The sequence below is a fragment of the Sus scrofa genome, chromosome 7, assembly GCF_054392235.1.
Source record: "Sus scrofa isolate SSC_HxYL_T2T_F1_AM1 chromosome 7, Sscrofa_HxYL_maternal_Yorkshire_Landrace_v2.0, whole genome shotgun sequence".
NCBI classification, from domain to species: Eukaryota; Metazoa; Chordata; class Mammalia; order Artiodactyla; family Suidae; genus Sus; species Sus scrofa.
This window is the reverse complement of record NC_139389.1, coordinates 79,980,909-79,999,002: the sequence shown is the minus strand read 5'-3', so window position 1 is coordinate 79,999,002 and position 18,094 is coordinate 79,980,909. Positions and strand designations below refer to the sequence as shown.

The 18,094-nt window shown below is 33.9% G+C and overlaps 1 protein-coding gene across 5 annotated transcripts in view; it reads left to right on the top strand.

Moving 5' to 3' along the window:
• Positions 1-18,094, top strand: part of LOC106504458 (uncharacterized) — a 1,793,907-nt gene that overhangs the window by 1,353,601 nt on the left and 422,212 nt on the right. The window contains exon 15 of one of the 5 annotated variants that reach the window (XR_014810742.1): positions 12,041-12,114. The exons of the other annotated variants lie outside the window; for them this stretch is intronic. The gene's annotated coding sequence lies outside the window, so the exon portion shown is untranslated. The remainder of the gene's footprint in view (positions 1-12,040; positions 12,115-18,094) is intronic. 5 annotated transcript variants of the gene reach the window in all.

The following is an 18,094-nucleotide window of genomic DNA, read 5'->3' as shown; positions in this document are numbered from 1 at the left end:
AGACACAACTGGGATCTGGTGTTGCTATGGCTATGGTGTAGGCTGGTGGCTGCAGCTCAGATTCGACACCTAGCCTGGGAACCTCCACATGCCATGGGTGCAGCCCTAAAAAAAAAAAAGACAAAAAAAAAAAAGATCAGTCTTTGTTACTTTTCCCTCTCTGATGCTCCCCATTTCTTAAAAAACAAAAAACAAAAAAAAAACCGAGTTGAAGAATTGTCAGCATATCTGAAAAACTCAATGAGCATAAAGTTTACAGGTAAAGATGTTCAACTCTGTCAAACCTTCAGAAAAGGAAAATAGGACAAGAACCAAAGAGATAATTACCTCTATCATTTCAGAACCAACTGGTAACATTTCCAAAAGAAGATAAAGTAATATTTCTGAGTTGATTTGAAAATTACAGAGGTAAATTTGGTACAGTATTTTTAAATATAGATTCAAAGAAGCATCAAAGAGTTAAATAAGGACCACAGAACTACTTCTTATTATCTTCTATAATTACTGGCTAAAAGGAAATATTTCATCATTTATAAAAACCGATCTAAATATTGTTTAGCATCCCAAAAGCTTAAGAGCTGAAAAACAAGTAGAAAATCATCTAATCCTAACTTTTTTCAGGTTTCAGAAAGTTTGAAATCATTTTTCATTCATTCAATCAATCTACTCATTGACTAATTACTGTTGACTAGAGATAATTACCTTTTTAAAAATCCTTTATTTCTTTTTTGCTTATCCTAGAGCCCTCTGGGGTGCCTTGTGTATTAACGAGGCATACCTGGAGACATTGCCACAAGATAGATTTATTTAAAATAAACAGATATCATTAATCTGACCATTAATCTGGCCAGGAAGACATTTCTGCTTAAGTGTGCAGCTGCACACTGCTGAGCCATCATGCTGGAATACAGAATAGAGCTCTGACATTTAAGTCTAGTAAATGTTTATCCCCCTAGGTCTCCAGGAGATGAAAATGTAAATTTGACATAAGGAATACTTGCACTTTTTACCCATCAGCACCTTTAACAATACAATGCAATGTCTGGTAGGACCATGAAACATGCCAAGGGAGGGAGACCTTTATTTATAACATTATTTTTTTTCTTTTGAAAAGATAAATGACAATAAAATAAACAATAACTGTTTTCTAAAAATACCTATTTTGCCATATTTTAAAAAAAATAAAAGAATAATTTTTGAGTGTATGTTGCACACATACAAAAGTGTGTCAAGCTGGCTATGCTCCTCTCTGGAAAGGAAAGATCAAGACAAACTAAAGCGAAAAATATAAGATTAGGAGTTCCTGATGTAGCACAGCAGAAACAAATCTGCCTAGGAACCATAAGTTGCGGGTTCCATCCCTGGCCTCACTCATTGGGTTAATGATCTGGTGTTGCTGTGAACTGTGGTTAGGTCACAGATGTGGCTCAGATCTGGCATTGCTGTGGCTGTGGTGTAGACTGGCGGCTATAGCTCTGATTCAGCCCCAACCTGGGAACCTCCATATGCTGTAGGTGTGGTCCTAAAAAGGAAAAAAAAAAAAAAAAAAAGATCAAACACACTCTGCATGATATGATGCTAATTTGAAGTTAGATCCATTTCTGTTTACTGATTATGTATGATCAGATGGGACCCTTGGGAAGAATAAGACATTTGAGGACCTTACAATCTGAACCAATGAGCTCCAATCAGAGTGATGTCAGTCTCTGGGACAAAAATCAACAGCAATGACCATTAAAACATCAGGCAATGTATTTTTAGGGATACAGCACTATTTAGAGAGACTAACCTCTTTTGGCTCTTGTCATTGCAACTAGAGTTTAGAGACATTCAGGAAAGATGACTTATCTAAAAATAATGTGTGTGTCTGTTTTTCACACCATACGTGGATTACAAACACAATGGAAGAAAGTGGCAATACATTCGTATGCTTATCAAATATTGCCACTAATGTTTATTAAATAATTTTTAAAAGGTTATGGTGGCTTAAAACAGTTGATTCTGATGCAATTATAATACAGAATCAGATGCACAAAATGGTATAATAGATTTTCACTGGATGGAATGTCTAACAGAACACTTTCTATTATGATTTTGTGCTCTTACATGAAATAACCACATATGCATAATAAAATAGAGATACTTGATAAAAGAAAATACCATTTCTTGAGATCTTATCGTATACATGGCACTGTATCCAACACCTTAGAAGTTTATTTTTTGCCAAAATTTCATAGAAGAGAAATCTGAGGTGGGTAATTTACCCAAGGACATTAAGTGTTAGGGCCTAGGATTGAGGACTTGAATTGAAAGCTGCATTTGTCAGACTGCAGAGCTAATGTTCTTAGTCCAGATGGTTTGGGTCTGAATATCCAGAAAATAAATACAAAATGAAATTAGCCAACATATCATGGACAAATTGGGACCTTCATTCTTACTTGGGGAAAGGCTGTTTTCTTGAATGTCTGCAAATGCCTCTTTTCAGTTGTACTGAAAAAGGCCAAGAAGGTTAGTCTCTCTAAATAGTCCTGAACATGCACAGTAATTCTTACTTAAAACACACACACACACATACTCACACACCTATGTATATGTGTAAATACAGATTAAAGGATGGGAAGAAGATTAGGGTTCTCTGTAGAATCAGAACCAATAGGATTTTATGTGTATATGGAATTGGCTCATGAAATTATGAACACTGACAAACCCCAAGGAATACAGTCCACAAACTGGAGAACCTGAAGAGCCAATGGTGTAATTCTAGTCCAAAGATCAGCAAGCCTATGACAAAGGAAAAGCCACTATTTCAGTTTGAGTTTAAATGCAGGGAAAAACATCCCTCTGGCACAGCTAGAAGGTAGGGCAGAAGGAATCCCTGATATTCAGTGGGAGAATCAGCCTTTTGTTTTCTTCAGGCCTTCAGTTAATGGGATGAGGCCCACCCACATTAGAACAATGTTTGACCAAATAGCTGAATACCTTATGGGCCAGTCAAGTTGATATGTAAATTTAACCCTTGCAGATAAATGGACGCCTAGATATGTATATACAGGAAGGAAGGGAGGGAGACATCTAAACCCAAAGTTGGCTTAAACATTCAGAAGAAAACAAAAATGTAGGAAGCAAACTTGGTAAGATTGGCAGTGCTCATTTCTTAGAAATATCAAAGTTTAAACCATACATAAATGAGAACTCAGTATAATAAATCTCATTCCAATCTAGCTTCATTTTTAAGTCTCTAATTTTCACTCAGATTTTAATATTTTTATTGTATTTAATGAAAGATTATCTGGCATTACAAATATTTATCATTAATCGCAGAATTTTTGTGTTGTTGGGTAGACATCATTAGGGCCAATTCTATTGGAAAGATGAAAGTTCTCATGCATTGAAATTTCATTCCCTTTGACATTAGATCCATTGATTTTTCTTAAAAGATGTTTATACACATCAATTTTACAGCTTTCTAGAGGAAAGTGTATAATTAAGTATTGACATTCTGAAAATCATATATTAAAATAGAAGGTTTATAATTTTTTAAATGGTCAAAAATAAAAAGATTTAAAATAGTTTTTGCTATTTATGATGATGTTCATTTACTCCTATGTTCTGCTTCAAAGCAGATCATGATTAATTCATTGCAAAATCCATAGAGGATTTCTTGCAATTATAATTAAACATTTTTTGTCTTTATCAGTTTCTTAAGAAAAAAACAAAGATGATTGATTTTGAACCCAGGGAATTGCCTTATATGTCAAACATCAAGATATATTTCTTTATTGAGAAAGACACTATGTATTATATATTGGAATAAAAGATCATGGATATTCTACTACATTTTTATGAGAGAATATTTACTCCCTTCTGGTCTTTCTCCATGAATTTTATTCTTACATTTTTTATATATGCAAGACAATTATTTGATATAAGACAGGGATAGAGGACCAATTTACCTGCCAGTGAAAAAGCTTTAATTACTTCCATCTTTGTGTTCTTTTCCACCTCACAGCATAGAGAATTTGATGTAAGCATTTATCATTTAATTCCATGGAATTGAAAATTAATTAATATTTTCCACATCACCCTTCTCTACATGTATTTCCCCAAGAGCTTCAACTGTGAAATGGCCTCTCCTGATCTCAATCCCAAGTGAAATAGGAAGAAATTATGCACTATTAATAGAAATTTATTTCTTTTTTATATAATGATTTTTATTTTTTACTTTATAGCTGATTTACAGTGTTCTGTCAATTTCCTACTGTACAGCAAGTTGACCCAGTCACACATGCATGTATACATTCTTTTTTCTCACATTATCATGCTTTATCATAAGTGACTATATATAGTTCCCAGTGCTATACAGCAGAATCTCATTGCTTATCCATTCCAAAGGCAATAGTTTGCACAAATTTATTTCTTGATAACATAATTTATCTTATTATTTGAAGGGCTAATAAAGTGTATATAAATACTGTACACTTTAGTAGAGCATAGACATTGGAGGTAAATTGTCTGAATTTGGATCTTTTTTCTGTCAGTTGCTGGTTGTGTGACCCTTCTGTGTCTCCATTTTGTCATCATTAAAATATGAATGAAAATACTAATTGCTGTATTAATTATAATATTAATGAAAGGTTTAATTGGGTGAGTAGAGGTGGACATTTAGTAGAGTGCTTGACTCATGGAAAGTACTCTTTCAGTGTCTGCTATTATTATTTTATCAATTTGGACAATCCATTTACTATCATATAATACTGTTTCTGTATATGACCAATGAATTTCTATTAGACAGCTTTTATTAAGGTATTCCTGCTTGCAGCACCCTCAAAAGACATTTTTATGCATTATACCACTTAAAAAGAAAAGGAACTGCCATTCTTAAGCAGATAAAATAAATTGGATCATAGTTATTTGATTTAACCCATTATTTCGCTCTGATTACATAGATAAAAGTGAAAGTACATTTCCTCCGATTACAAGGTTACTTATGAAGGGATAAATAATTATTTTATTGATTTTCTGGGAAATGGAAACTTATTACAGCTAAGCTTCATGTAGTATAAGGTGCATCTCTGTACCTCTTTATTAATTGTATTTTGTATTAATAAATATGTATATAAAAGAAAATGAAAAAATTTTGGATGGATAATTAATGCAAAAATTAGCAAAATTTTAGTTTTACCATGTCAGCAAATTTTTATGTACTTGTAAAATACTAAGACATTTTGCAGAAGCCATATCAGCATAATATTTTCATATATAATTATTGGTGGGTGGATGAGAAATATGCCTTTTTGTATCTTGTTATAGGTATTTAGATTTTGTTATTGGTTATTACCTTTAATTCAATACCATCCAAATGTGGCTTTCTCTTTTGCATAAATTTGATCAGCTGCTGAAAAAATCACAGAGTTTAGATTAAATTAACTGAATTCATTTTTTCTCCTTAATTGTGGAAACTCTAAAAACAAGTTTATAAATATGCTGCAAAGTAAACCCTTCAATTTTTTAAATCTCTGATCATTTGGGCAAATTTTAAATTTATCCTTGATCTGCAGACATTTGATTATAACTTCTTTATATTCAATGACATGTCAACTAATTTTATTAAAATACAATTTTAACATTGATTTTTTTATTTTTATTTTTATTTTTAAAATTAATTTATTTATTTTTATTTTTTAATTGTTATTACCCCAATACAATTTTTTTCCAGTGTACAGGATGGTGACCCAGTTACACATACATGTATACATTCTTTTTTCTCACATCATCATGCTCCATCATATGTGACTAGACATAGGTTCCCAGTGCTATACAGCAGGATCTCATTGCTAATCCATTCCAAAGGCAATAGTTTGCATTGATTAACCGCAAGCTCCCAATCCACCCCACTCCCTCCCCCTCCCCCTTGGCAACTACAAGTCTATTCTCCAAGTCCATGATTTTCTTTTCTGTGGAAAGGGTCATTTGTGCCCTATATTAGATTCCAGATATAAGTGCTATCATATGGTATTTGTCTTTCTTTTACTTACTTCATTCAGTATGAGTCTCTAGTTCCATCCATGTTGCAATCCAGAATGGCATTATATTGGTTTTTTAATGGATGTGTAGTATTCCATTGTGTATATATACCACATCTCCCTAATCCAGTCATCTGTTGGTGGACATTTGGGTTGTTTCCATGTCTGGGCTATTGTGAATAGTGCTGCAATGAACATACGGGTGCAAGTGTATTTTTTAAGAAAAGTTTTGTCTGGATATATGCCCAAGAGTGGGATCGCTGGGTCATATGGTAGTTCTATGTATAGATTTCTAAGGTACCTCCACACTGTTCTCCATAGTGGCTGTACCAGCTTACATTCCCACCAACAGTGCAGGAGGGTTCCCTTTTCTCCACACCCCCTCCAGCAATTGCTATTTGTGGACTTATTAATGATGGCCATTCTGACTGGTGTGAGGTGGTATCTTATGGTAGTTTTGATTTGCATTTCTCTTATAATCAGAGATGTTGAGCATTGTTTCACATGCTTGTTGGCCATCTGTACATCTTCCTTGGAGAAATGTCTCTTCAGGTCTTTTGCCCATTTTTCCATTGGGCTGTTGGCTTTTTTGCTGTTGGGTTGTATAAGTTGTTTATATATTCTAGAGATTAAGCCCTTGTCAGTTTCATCACTTGTAACTGTTTCCTCCCATTCTGTGAGTTGTCTTTTTGGTTTTGTTTGTTTGTTTGTTTTTTATGGTTTCCTTTGCTATGCAAAAACTTGTCAGTTTGATTAGGTCCCATTGGTTTATTTTTGCTTTGATTTCTGTTCCTTTGGGAGAGTGACCTGAGAAAATATTCATAAGGTTGATGCCAGAGAATATTTTGCCTATGTTCTCTTCCAGGAGTTCGATGGTGTCTTGTCTTATATTTAAGTCTTTCAGCCATTTTAAGTTTATTTTGGTGCATGGTGTGAGGAGGGTATGTTCTAGTTTCATTGATTAGCATGCAGCTGTCCAGGTTAAAATTCACTAAATTAATTACATTTCTACTGTAATTTTTAAAATGCAAAGAATCACTAAGAATCATCTACTATAATAAGAATTTTTCATATGTCTATGGGAAATGGTGAAAATCTGCCATCAAATATTAAAAGTATCATCGAATTTCAGATTATACACAATAGATATTACATCTTAAATTGTGCTTGGAACAGTGTAAATAAGACAGATAACTTGTACTCTGACCCAGGAAAATTCACTTTTACCCCTGGCTGGCTATTGAAGTGATATTTTTTTTTTTTGGTCTTTTCTAGGGCCTCACCCATGGCATGTGGAGGTTCCCAGGTTGGGAGTCTAATCAGACCTGTAGCTGCCAGCCTATGCCAGAGCCACAGCAATATTGGATCCAAGCCGAGTCTGCAACCCATACTATAGCTCACTGGCAACTCCGGATCCTTAACTCACTGAGGAAGGCCAGGTGTTGAACCAACTACCTCATGGTTCCTAGTCGGATTCGTTAACCACTGGGCCATGATGGGAACTCCTTTTTCTTTCTTTCTTTTTTTTTTTTGAATTGATTTTTCTAGTTAATAGAATAAATGGAAATTCTTCTTGATAATATCTCAAAATCAAACATGAAGCTCAGAGGCTATACTTCAAGATTTTCTTTTACTAGGAAACATAGCACTACTGTATTGGACACTAAATAAATGATTGAATGCTGAGTTCTACTGGAGTAACCCAAATTAAAGGACAATAGTTCAATGTTTAATGTAAGATTAGTAGGCCAAGAATTTTATAGCCTACTATAACACTAGATGTTGTGGAGATAGAGATGAACTTTGAAAAAAGAGGAATGGATTTATATACCTAGTTCCAGCCCAGTTTCTACTCAGTTCCTTATGTTACTTTCAGAATTTTAATAACAAATAAGAAAAAATACTTCATGGGGCTGGTCAAATTTATTTAAAATTATAATCTATAAAAAATATTATTACAATTATTTTTATTTTATTGGAGTATAGTTGACTTGTTTTGTTAATTTCAGGTGTACAGAAAAGTGAATCAGTTATACATGTACATATATATATATCTCCATTCTTCTTCAGATTATTTTCCCCAAAGAGGTTATTACAGAATATTGAGTAGAATTCTCTGTGCTATATAGTAGGTCCTTTTTACTTTTCTGTTTTATATATAATAGTGTGTATATTAATCCTATCCTCCTAATTTATTAATTTATTTTTACCCCCCATTTCCACTTTGGTAACCATAAGTCTGTTTCAAAATCCTTGAGTCTGTTTCTCTTTTCTTAGTTCTTTTCTATCATTATTTATTAAATTCCACATATTAGTGATATCATATATTTGTCTTTGTCTGGCTTATTTCACTTAATATAATAAACTCTGGGTCCATCCATGTTGCTGCAAATGGCATTAGTTTGTTCTTTTTTTATGGCTGAATAATATTTCATTGTATTTATGAACCATATCCTCTTAGCCAATCCTCTGTCAATGGATATAGGTTGCTTGCATGTCTTGGCTATTGTAAATAGACCTGCAATGAACATTGCAGTGCATGTATATTTTCAAATTATGGTTTTTCTCCAGATATATGCCCAGGAGTGGGATTTTTGGATCATATGGTATTTCTGTATTTAGTTCTTTAAGGAAGCTCCATACTGATCTCCATAGTGGTTGCACCAGCATGCATTCCCAACGATGTAGGAGGGTTCCCTTTTCTCTACATCCTCTTTAGCACTCATTGCTTGTAGTCATTTTGATGATGGCCATTCTGACCAGTGGGTGGTGAAATCTCATTGTTTTGATTTGCTTTTCTCTAATAATCAGTAATGTTGAGCATCTTTCATGCATTGTTTGGCCATCTCTATGTCTTCTTTGGAGAATTGTCTGTTTAGATCTTCTAACCATTTTTTAATTGTGATATATATATATGATGAGATGTTTGTATATTTTGGAGATTAATCTTTTATCAGTTGCTTCATTTGCAAAGATTTTCTCCCATTCTATAGGTTAGGTTATCTGTTAATTTTGTTTATGGTTTTTTTTTTTTTTTAAGCTTAATTAGGTCCCATTTGTTTATTTTGGTTTTCAATTTTATTACTCTGACAAGTGGATCCCCAAAGACATTGCTGTGATTTATGTCAAAGAGTGGTTTGCCTATGTTTTTCTCTAAGAGTTTTATAGTGTCCAACCTTATGTTTATGCCTTTAAACCATTTTTAGTTTATTTTTGTGTATGGTATTAGAGAGTTTCTAATTTAACTATTTTACATGTAGCTGTCCAGTTTTCCCAGCACCACTTATTGAAAAGACTGTCTTTTCTCCATTTTATATTCTTGTCTTCTTTTTCATAGATTAATTAATAAATCCTTAGGTGCATGGATTTATTCCTGGGCTCTCTATGCTGTACCACCAACCTCTTTCTGTTTTTGTGCCAATACCATACTGTTTTGATCACTGTAGTTTTGTAGTAAAGTATGAAGTCAGGGAGCCTGATTCCTCCAGCTCTGTTTTTCAGTCTCATGATTGCTTTAGCTATTCAGAGTATTTTGTGTTTCCAAATAAACTTAAAATTTTCTCGTTTCCAGTTCTGTGAATCATCAGTAATTTAATAGGGATTTCACTGAATCTGTAGACTGCCTTGGGTAGTATAGTCATTTTGACTATACTGATTCTTCCAATCCAAGAACATGGAATATCTTTCCATTTTTTTATGTCCTCTTTAATTTCTTTCATCTGTATCTTACAATTTTCAGAGTACAAGTCTTTTGCCTCATTAGGTAGATTTATTCCTAGGTATTTTATTCTCTTTGATGTGATGGTAAATGGGATTGTTTCTTTCATTTCTTTTTCTGATCTTTCATTGTTAGTGTATAGGAATGCAAGAGATTTCTGGGTATTAAGTTTATGTCCTGCAACCAAATTCATTCATGAACTCTAGTAGTTTTGTGGTAGCTTCCTTAGGATTTTCTATGCATAATAGTATCATGCCATCTGCAAACAGTGATGATTTTACTTCTTTTCCAATTTGGATTCATTTTATTTCTTTTTCTCCTCTGATCACTATAGCTTGAACTTCCAAAACTATGTTGAATAGTTTGGTGAGAGTGGATCTCCTTGTCTTGTTCCTGATCTTAGCAGAGATGCTTTCAGCTTTTCACTGTTGAGAATGGTGTTAGCTGTGTTTTAATAAACAGCCTTTATTAGTTTGAGATAGGTTCCCTCTATGTCCACTTTCTGGAGGGTTTTTACCAGAAATGGGTGTTGGATTTTGTCAAAAGATTTTTCTGCATGTATTGAGATTATATGATATATATTTTGTATGATAGAACGTTTATTTTTAATGTTGGTTAATCTGATTTTAAATATCAGAGAAGTAGAACCCTTGGTATGATAATATGAGAAAGTAGGCAAATTCCTTTCCCCCAAACCAACTGTAAATACTGGACAAAGTTATCAAAAGCAAACATTTAAGGGTTTTAGAAATTGATCAAATACAAACAAATGCATTCTTTAAAATTTATTGAAATTTTAATAAGAACAATGGTAGTCTGTGGCATTCTTGCCTGAGGCTACTGCCATTTATCTGGCCCAGCAGGGCTGTAATTCTACCCAGCTGAAGAAAGACATAGGAACCCTCAGCCTCAATTCTAGAGGTGACTCTCTTAGTTTGGAGTAAAAGGCAGGATAATTCCTGCTTATGTTGGTAAAAGTAACAATATTATAGGACAATATCTTGAGCACTTTGGGCAGACAAAAGTGTTTCTTTCAAACAAGTCACATGTGCACTCTACATGCACAAGAAAAAAATTTCAAGTGAACTTATTCACCTTAAAATTTATATTAAAATTTGTATAAAATTTTATGTAGCAATTTTATTTATGAGCCAAAATTGAACACAACTGGAATGTCTATCAATAGATAGTAAGATTTTTAAAACTGCAGTGTATGTATAATGTAGTATAACTCAGCAATAAACAGGAATGAAGGCCTGGCATACAACAACATGGATAAAAATATGTGAGGAGTTCCTGTTGTGTCTCAGCAGGTTAAGAACCTGACTAGTATCCATGAGGATGCAGGTTCTATCACTGGCCTTGCCCACTGGATTAAGAATATGGCATTGCCATGAGGTTTGGTGTAGGTTGCAAATGTACCTCAGATCTTGCATTACTGTGGCTGTGACCGAGGCCAGCAACTGCAGCTCAGATTAGACCCCTAGCCTGAGAACTTCCACATGCTGCAGCTGTGACCCTAAAAAGAAAAAAAAAAAAAAAAAAAATAAGTAAATGAAACAAATCAGTCCTGTAAAGACATGTGCTAAATTAATTAATTTATATAGGCCACGTAACAGAAAAACTAAAATAGAATCAGGTCAGTTGTTGTCTAAGGTGAGTCATGGGAGTTTTGGAATGCACATAAGAAAAAAAATTTTGAATAGTGGAAATGTTTTAAATCTTAATTTGGCTATTGTTCAAAGTAGTGTATATATTTTTCAAAACTGAGCAAACTATAGAGTGTGGGCACACTATTTATGGAATTCATACCTTAGTTATTAACTTTAAAGAGAAAAACCTGTGAGACTCATCCATCCTCACTATCAAAAATTATGTATAAATAAAATACCAAATTATTACTCAAGCCTTGATTTCTCTCTGGACTCTGGATCATGTAACTTCTTTGACTTACTACTTGTAATAACTAACAATGTTCTTAAACTTATCTCAAAAACAAACAATGAAATGACAAAATCAGTTTATGTTTTACTCTAGCTATTACCATCTCTTGATGGTATTTGTATCTATCATAGATATTTATTTGTCATCTATTTGTCCTCAAGTCACGAACCTGCAGGCTATTCTTTATATTTTTCTCTTATTTTTTACATCTAATATATGTTTAAAGAATTAATGGAAACTACGATCACCATAACTCAACAAATGCAGAATTTCAAATTGTTATTTTTCACTTCTAATCTTGTTGATATACCTGTATGGTATCTACTATAATGCTAATTACTCTTTCTCTATCCAGAATTATAATCCTCAATTTGGTCTTCCTGCTTGTTGTATTGGTCTATTTAAAACCATTCTCCTTAAATCAACAAGGTAGGTATTTGGAAAGTGAAAATAAGGTAATAAAAACCTGTTTTTATATCCATTCCATAGATTTTCATTGCATTTCAATTAAAATGCAAACACCAGTCTGTATCAGATGTACTTTTGCAATATGAAAGACAAATTTCCTGTCATTCACTCCATTTCATAGATTTATCTTCAGAGAGATTCCATTATAAAGTATAATATTAATTATATAATATACACCTGAAAATTACATTTGAATTACTGAATGAATTTGACCATGTTCATTTCTAAAATAAGCACAGTGCTTTCCTACATAGAGGTTTCTATAGCTGATATCTTTACTACCTAGAATTTTCTAACCTTAATTCTTTACCTGTCCAACCTATTCATCATCTGCTTTTTATTTTATTTTATTTTTGGTTTTTAGGGCTGCACCTGCTGCATATGGAAGTTCCAGGGTAGAGGTTGAATGGAAGCTACAGCTGCCAGCCTATACCACAGCCACAGCAACGTGGGATCCAAGCTGAGTCTGCAACCTACACTATAGCTTGTAGCAATGCTGGATCCCCGACCCACTGAGTAAGGCCAGACATCAAGGATCCCTGACTCACTGAATAAGACCAGGCATCAAACCCCCATCCTCATGGACACTAGTTAGATTCCTTTCCGCTGTGCTGCAACAGGAACTCCCCTGATTTTTATTTTAAATGTCACTTTCTCTGGCAGGACTTCCATGACTCACTCCACCATTTAAATTAAGTTCTACTCTTTTAATCTGTTTCAAAAACTGAGTCCTCCTTTATTATCACATATAGTATATATTTATATTTAAAATTAGTATTTAATATTTAAAATGCACAGAAATGTCTAGAAAATAATGCATTACACATCTATATATCAAATATACTAGGGCTAACATTTTGCCATTTTTGCTACAGTTTCTTTCTCTCTTTCTCCTCCATCCCTCCCCCTCTCTCTTTTTAAACATAAAAAATTTACAAATAAAGTCTATTTCCTGCTTGGTGGTTATTAGTGCTGTTGACCAAATATCTGATTCCTCCGAACTTGGAGTATAATTACACTTCCTGGCTTCCTTCTTGTTTGATTAAGTCAGGTGACAAGGCCTGCTCATCAACCCAGGTCCCGAAGTCAGCAGTGCCGCAGAAATAAGAAGAAAGAGACAGAAATAGAGTGGGGATCAGAAGGCTACAGCTTTCAGAAGGCAATAGTAACCCTCTGAGCCAACTCATGGTTTTTATTTACTATTTTCTACCTCCCCATACTGCAGGGGATACATCGGTATTTTACTTCAAACAGATTGGAAGCAAGATATGCTAGGACAGTCATTCCTAAACACATAAAGTAATCATAAATGTTTTAGCCCTCCCAGGCTGTAATTTGTCGTTTGCTTCAAGCCATCTATGGCCTTGCCCATAAATCCCCCAAGGCTCCAGTCCTGAGAATGTCAGAGCTGATGGTTTTCCATCAGCAACATCAGTGCTTCAGCAATCTTGTTTTCAAAATGCCATTCATTCGTTTTGCCTCAAGGGTCATAAGAGAGTCACAAGACTTTGTGTAGACTGACCTTCTACAGCCAGTCTATGGCACCAGTCTTTTCTTTCCATTCTTTGTCATGTCGCATATTCATGCCTGCAACCATCAGGTGCATAATTCTGGCCAATAAGTGTGTCACATTGATGTCTGTCACTCATGGTCCTAAGAATTTAATTGTCCATGTAATCTCTCTTTCCCTCTGGCACAGTGAACAGTGACATTTGAGATGCTTAATTTAGCTTGAGTCCCTGAGTGAGTAGAAAGAGCAGAAACATTACCTCTCCACCACTGATCCAAAGTGGTAATAGCACATATAGAAAAGAAGACTTAGTTGTTAAAAGACATTAAAAGTTGGGAGTAGTTTGTCTCTCTTCACTGGTTAAGTCGACATCTCCATATCCTTTCCAACCTCCCTATGTGAAAACTCACTTATGACTCCAACGTTTATCCATAAAAATATACTTTTGTTTTGAGCATATGACACATATATGTTCCTTTTTATTTCACTTTACATCTTACAAAAACTGGCCATCTTTATATATGTAGATTATTTTTAAGTATTGTATAATATTTCTTTGTGGGAAAAACATTCCTTTATCCATTCACCTACTGAGGCTAGGTGGCTTCCCTTTCCTCACTATAATAGCTTAGGAATAAAGATCCCTGTGGATGTGCAGATGACTCTTTAGCATATGTGCAAAAATTTCTCTAGACTGAAAGCTAAATATATAATTGACCAATTTTTGGATCACTGCTTCAGCTTTAATAGTTTTACCAATTATTCTGTGAAGCGATTATACCAATTTAGATTCTTATTAGTAATGTATGACATTTCTGATTTTCTACATCCTGTCCACTATATTTGTCTTTTTTGCCACTCTGGTGAGTGTGAAATGGAATTTTATGGTTGTTTTAATTTACATTTCCCTGATATGTTTGGCTGTCCATTTGGGTTTCTTTTTTGTGAATTATTTTTCAAATCTTTTACCTGTAAATTTTCCAATCTAAATATTTATTATTTCATAACATTTTGTAGAAAGTTTTTTAATATAACCTAGATAGTAAGTCCTTGTCAATTATATGGGTTTTAAATATCTGTTTCTTTTCATCATACTTTAATTGTGATTACTTTTAAAATATGGATTAAAAAAAATAATGGATTTAAATTTACCCTTCTTAGTTAGTTTTGGTCAACACAGGAAAACAAAATTCTACCCCTTGATCTTATATTAAATATATTTTTACATCCCTCTTCTATCTTTTACTAAAAGTTTCTATCTTGCAATGAGAATTTCTGCTTGAAATTACTATTAAAAAATTATCTCTATCATTTTTACACTTTCCTTTAACATATGAAGTTTAGGATCAGTGATTCAAATTCCATGCATTTACAAAGTATTTATAGATTAATTTGGGGAGAATTTCCATCTTTGCATTATTGAAGAAATATTATTTTGGTTGACTTAGGTCTCCCTTATGTCTTATGTTGTTTGATTCAATGTTAAGATTTTCTTTATAACTTATTTCACATATATCAAGATTTATCATAAGTAACATAAAATTGTTGCTATTGTTTATGGCATATTGTAAAACTAAGTTTATGATTTCCTTAAAACTGATATATATCTAGAAGACTTGCTAACAACTATATATATGTATATTATACATATCTGCATATTAAATTATATTTACTATTAAGAGTTTTACATCCACATTAAGTGGGTTTTTAAAGTATATTTCTTAAATGAATCATTATAAAAGACTCATAAAATAAGTTGAGTCTCTTTTTCTACCTTTTTATTCTGTCTGGGTTATTTTTCTTGCAAGTTTGGTAGAAATAACTTGTAGGAGCAACTGGGAATGGTGATAGAAGGGGGAAAACAGGTTTTGTAGAAGATTTTTGACTAGTGGTTTATTTTCTTTGTAGGTCACATGTCTTTTCTGGATTTCTCTTGTCAAATATAGTTTAAAAATTGTTTTTCCTTGAAAAATGATTTTTTCTTTTCTGAGATAAAATAGAAAATATTGATTTTTAAATATTTACATGTGATTTCGTTTTAAGGATACTCAAGATTTTTTTATTTTCGGGTATAGTAAAATGTGCAGACAAAGAAATGATTGTCACCGAAGGAAGTTTTCATTATACTCTCAGTCCCCTAGAAACAGGAGGCACAGCACAATGACCACATGGAGAAGCACAGAGACAAGAGCAGGCAGAGAAAGAATGAACTGCTGGCTGGTGCCTTTACTGTCATTTTCATGAAAAGGACTGGGCTAGGCAAAGTCATACAGCAGAGCAGATTTAGGATTGAATAATTTGAGTAATTTTGGTGGGCTCTGGGATATAGGGATAGTCTCTAAATGTCCAGTACTTGGCCCTGGATTGTTTAGGGGAGGAGAACAGTAACCCAATTTGTGATGGCCAGGGATTAGGGCTCTGGATTGGTTGGTTTACAATTTAAAGGAAAGCTCTCAGGCAAGCCTTTCAATATTCTAGCAATTAGCTAACCCTGGGAAGAGGGGCAGTCTCTCAGGAGTCTGCAAGACTCCAGATAAATAGAGAAAATACAGAAATATAGTTAATGCAGATTTAAAAATTTGTCTCCTTTATCTATGTTTTTTATTCTTTGTTTCCTTGTTTATCTCTCTATTACAACACTATAAACTCCTAGAAGACAGGGATCACATTTATTCATTGTATCTATAGCCTCACATACCTAATGCCCAGTAGTTATCAAACTAATATTGTTGAATAAGTGAATAAATGAAGAAAGAAATCTGGCCTTTTTTAATGTTCTATTTTATCTTTTATTATTTGGGCTTTAGCCTACTGCCTAAATTTTTTTTTTCTAATAAAAACTGTGCTATTTTCTGAAAAAAACAAGCTGGATTTAGGAATTTTTACCCAGAAGAGATTTCTACTCCCATAGTTTGGAATCCATATTTGACAGATTTGCAGAGTCAACCCTGTTTTTAGAACCTAATCAGATGATAGATCTGGTGGAAAAAAAAAAATTAAAGGCATCTTCCAAAATTTATATTTCCTAGGGAAGAGCTGATATAGAAAGGAAAAAAAAACTGTGGGGAAAAAGGATATGAAATTTTTTTTTGCTTACATCTAACCTGAAGGAGAGATTTTAGGTTTTTGACCCATTAGAGGATTCTACCTCCTAAATACAAAGGTTATAGTTTTAAAGGGATGTACAAAGCAGTTTTTACTGGAAAATCAATGCTTGGTTATGATTTCTGCGAAACCCAGACTTTTTTTTAGGGAAAAAAAAGACAACGTAAGAAGTAATTATAAAACATCAATATTTTAAAATATCATGATTTGTAATAACTACAGAAGTCTTAAGATTTTTATATGAAACCTAAAGCAAAACATCTAATTAGTACTGCTAATTAAGAGTAATAATATTTTATTCTTGTAAAACTCTGGCAAGAACAAAAATCTGTACAGGGGTAAAAATGTCTAGTATTGTACAATGCAAGTAGCAGCTGGTAAAGTATAGAATTTCGATGGCAAAAGGGTGTGGTTTTTTTTTTTTTATAACTTACAAAACTATAAATAATTTTCATTTTTTAAGAAGTAACAACTCCCTTTCATGTGGAAAATGTGAAACTTGGTACACCTGAATGAAGAATACTTTCCAGTGTCACATGAGCCTTGTTGCCTGTAATTTTAGTGACAGTATTTTTTATTAGTTTTCAATTCAATTCTACTCGTTTTTTTCTTCTTCTTTCATTTGTGTGTGTGTGTGTGTGTGTGTGTGTGTCTTTTTAGGGCCGCACCCACGGCATATGGAGTTTCCCAGGCTAGGGGTCTAATCCAAGCCGTAGCCGCCAGCCTATGCCAGAGCCACAGCAACACGGGATTCGAGCTGTGTCTGCGACCTACACTACAGCTCACGGCAGTTCTGGATCCTTAACCCACTGAGCAAGACCAGGGATCGAACCCGCAACCTCATGGTTCCTAGTCGGATTCGTTAACCACTGAGCCACAACGGGAACTCCCTTACCTACATTTTAAAAAGTGACATACAATTGTTAAAGTATTTCTTTTTAGTCTTTTTAGGGCCACACCTGCAGGATATGGAGGTTCCCAGGCTAAGGGTTGGATCTGAGCTGTAGCCGCTGACCTACACCATAGCCACAGCAATGCCAGATCCAAGCCGCAACTGCAATCTACGCCATAGCTCACTGCAAGGGCAGATCCTTAACCTACTGAGTGAGGCCAGGGATCGAACCAGCAACCTCATGGTTCCTAGTCGGATTCGTTAACCACTGCGCCACGACAGGAACTCCACAATTCAATTCTACTTATAAAAGGAAAAAATAGTTTACTTCAGTGTTTCAGCATTTAGCATATTATAACCTTCATCCTTCACTACAAATATATTTATCCTACCTTTCAAAGCTATAAGCCCTATGGTTAGGGCATGGATGTTAA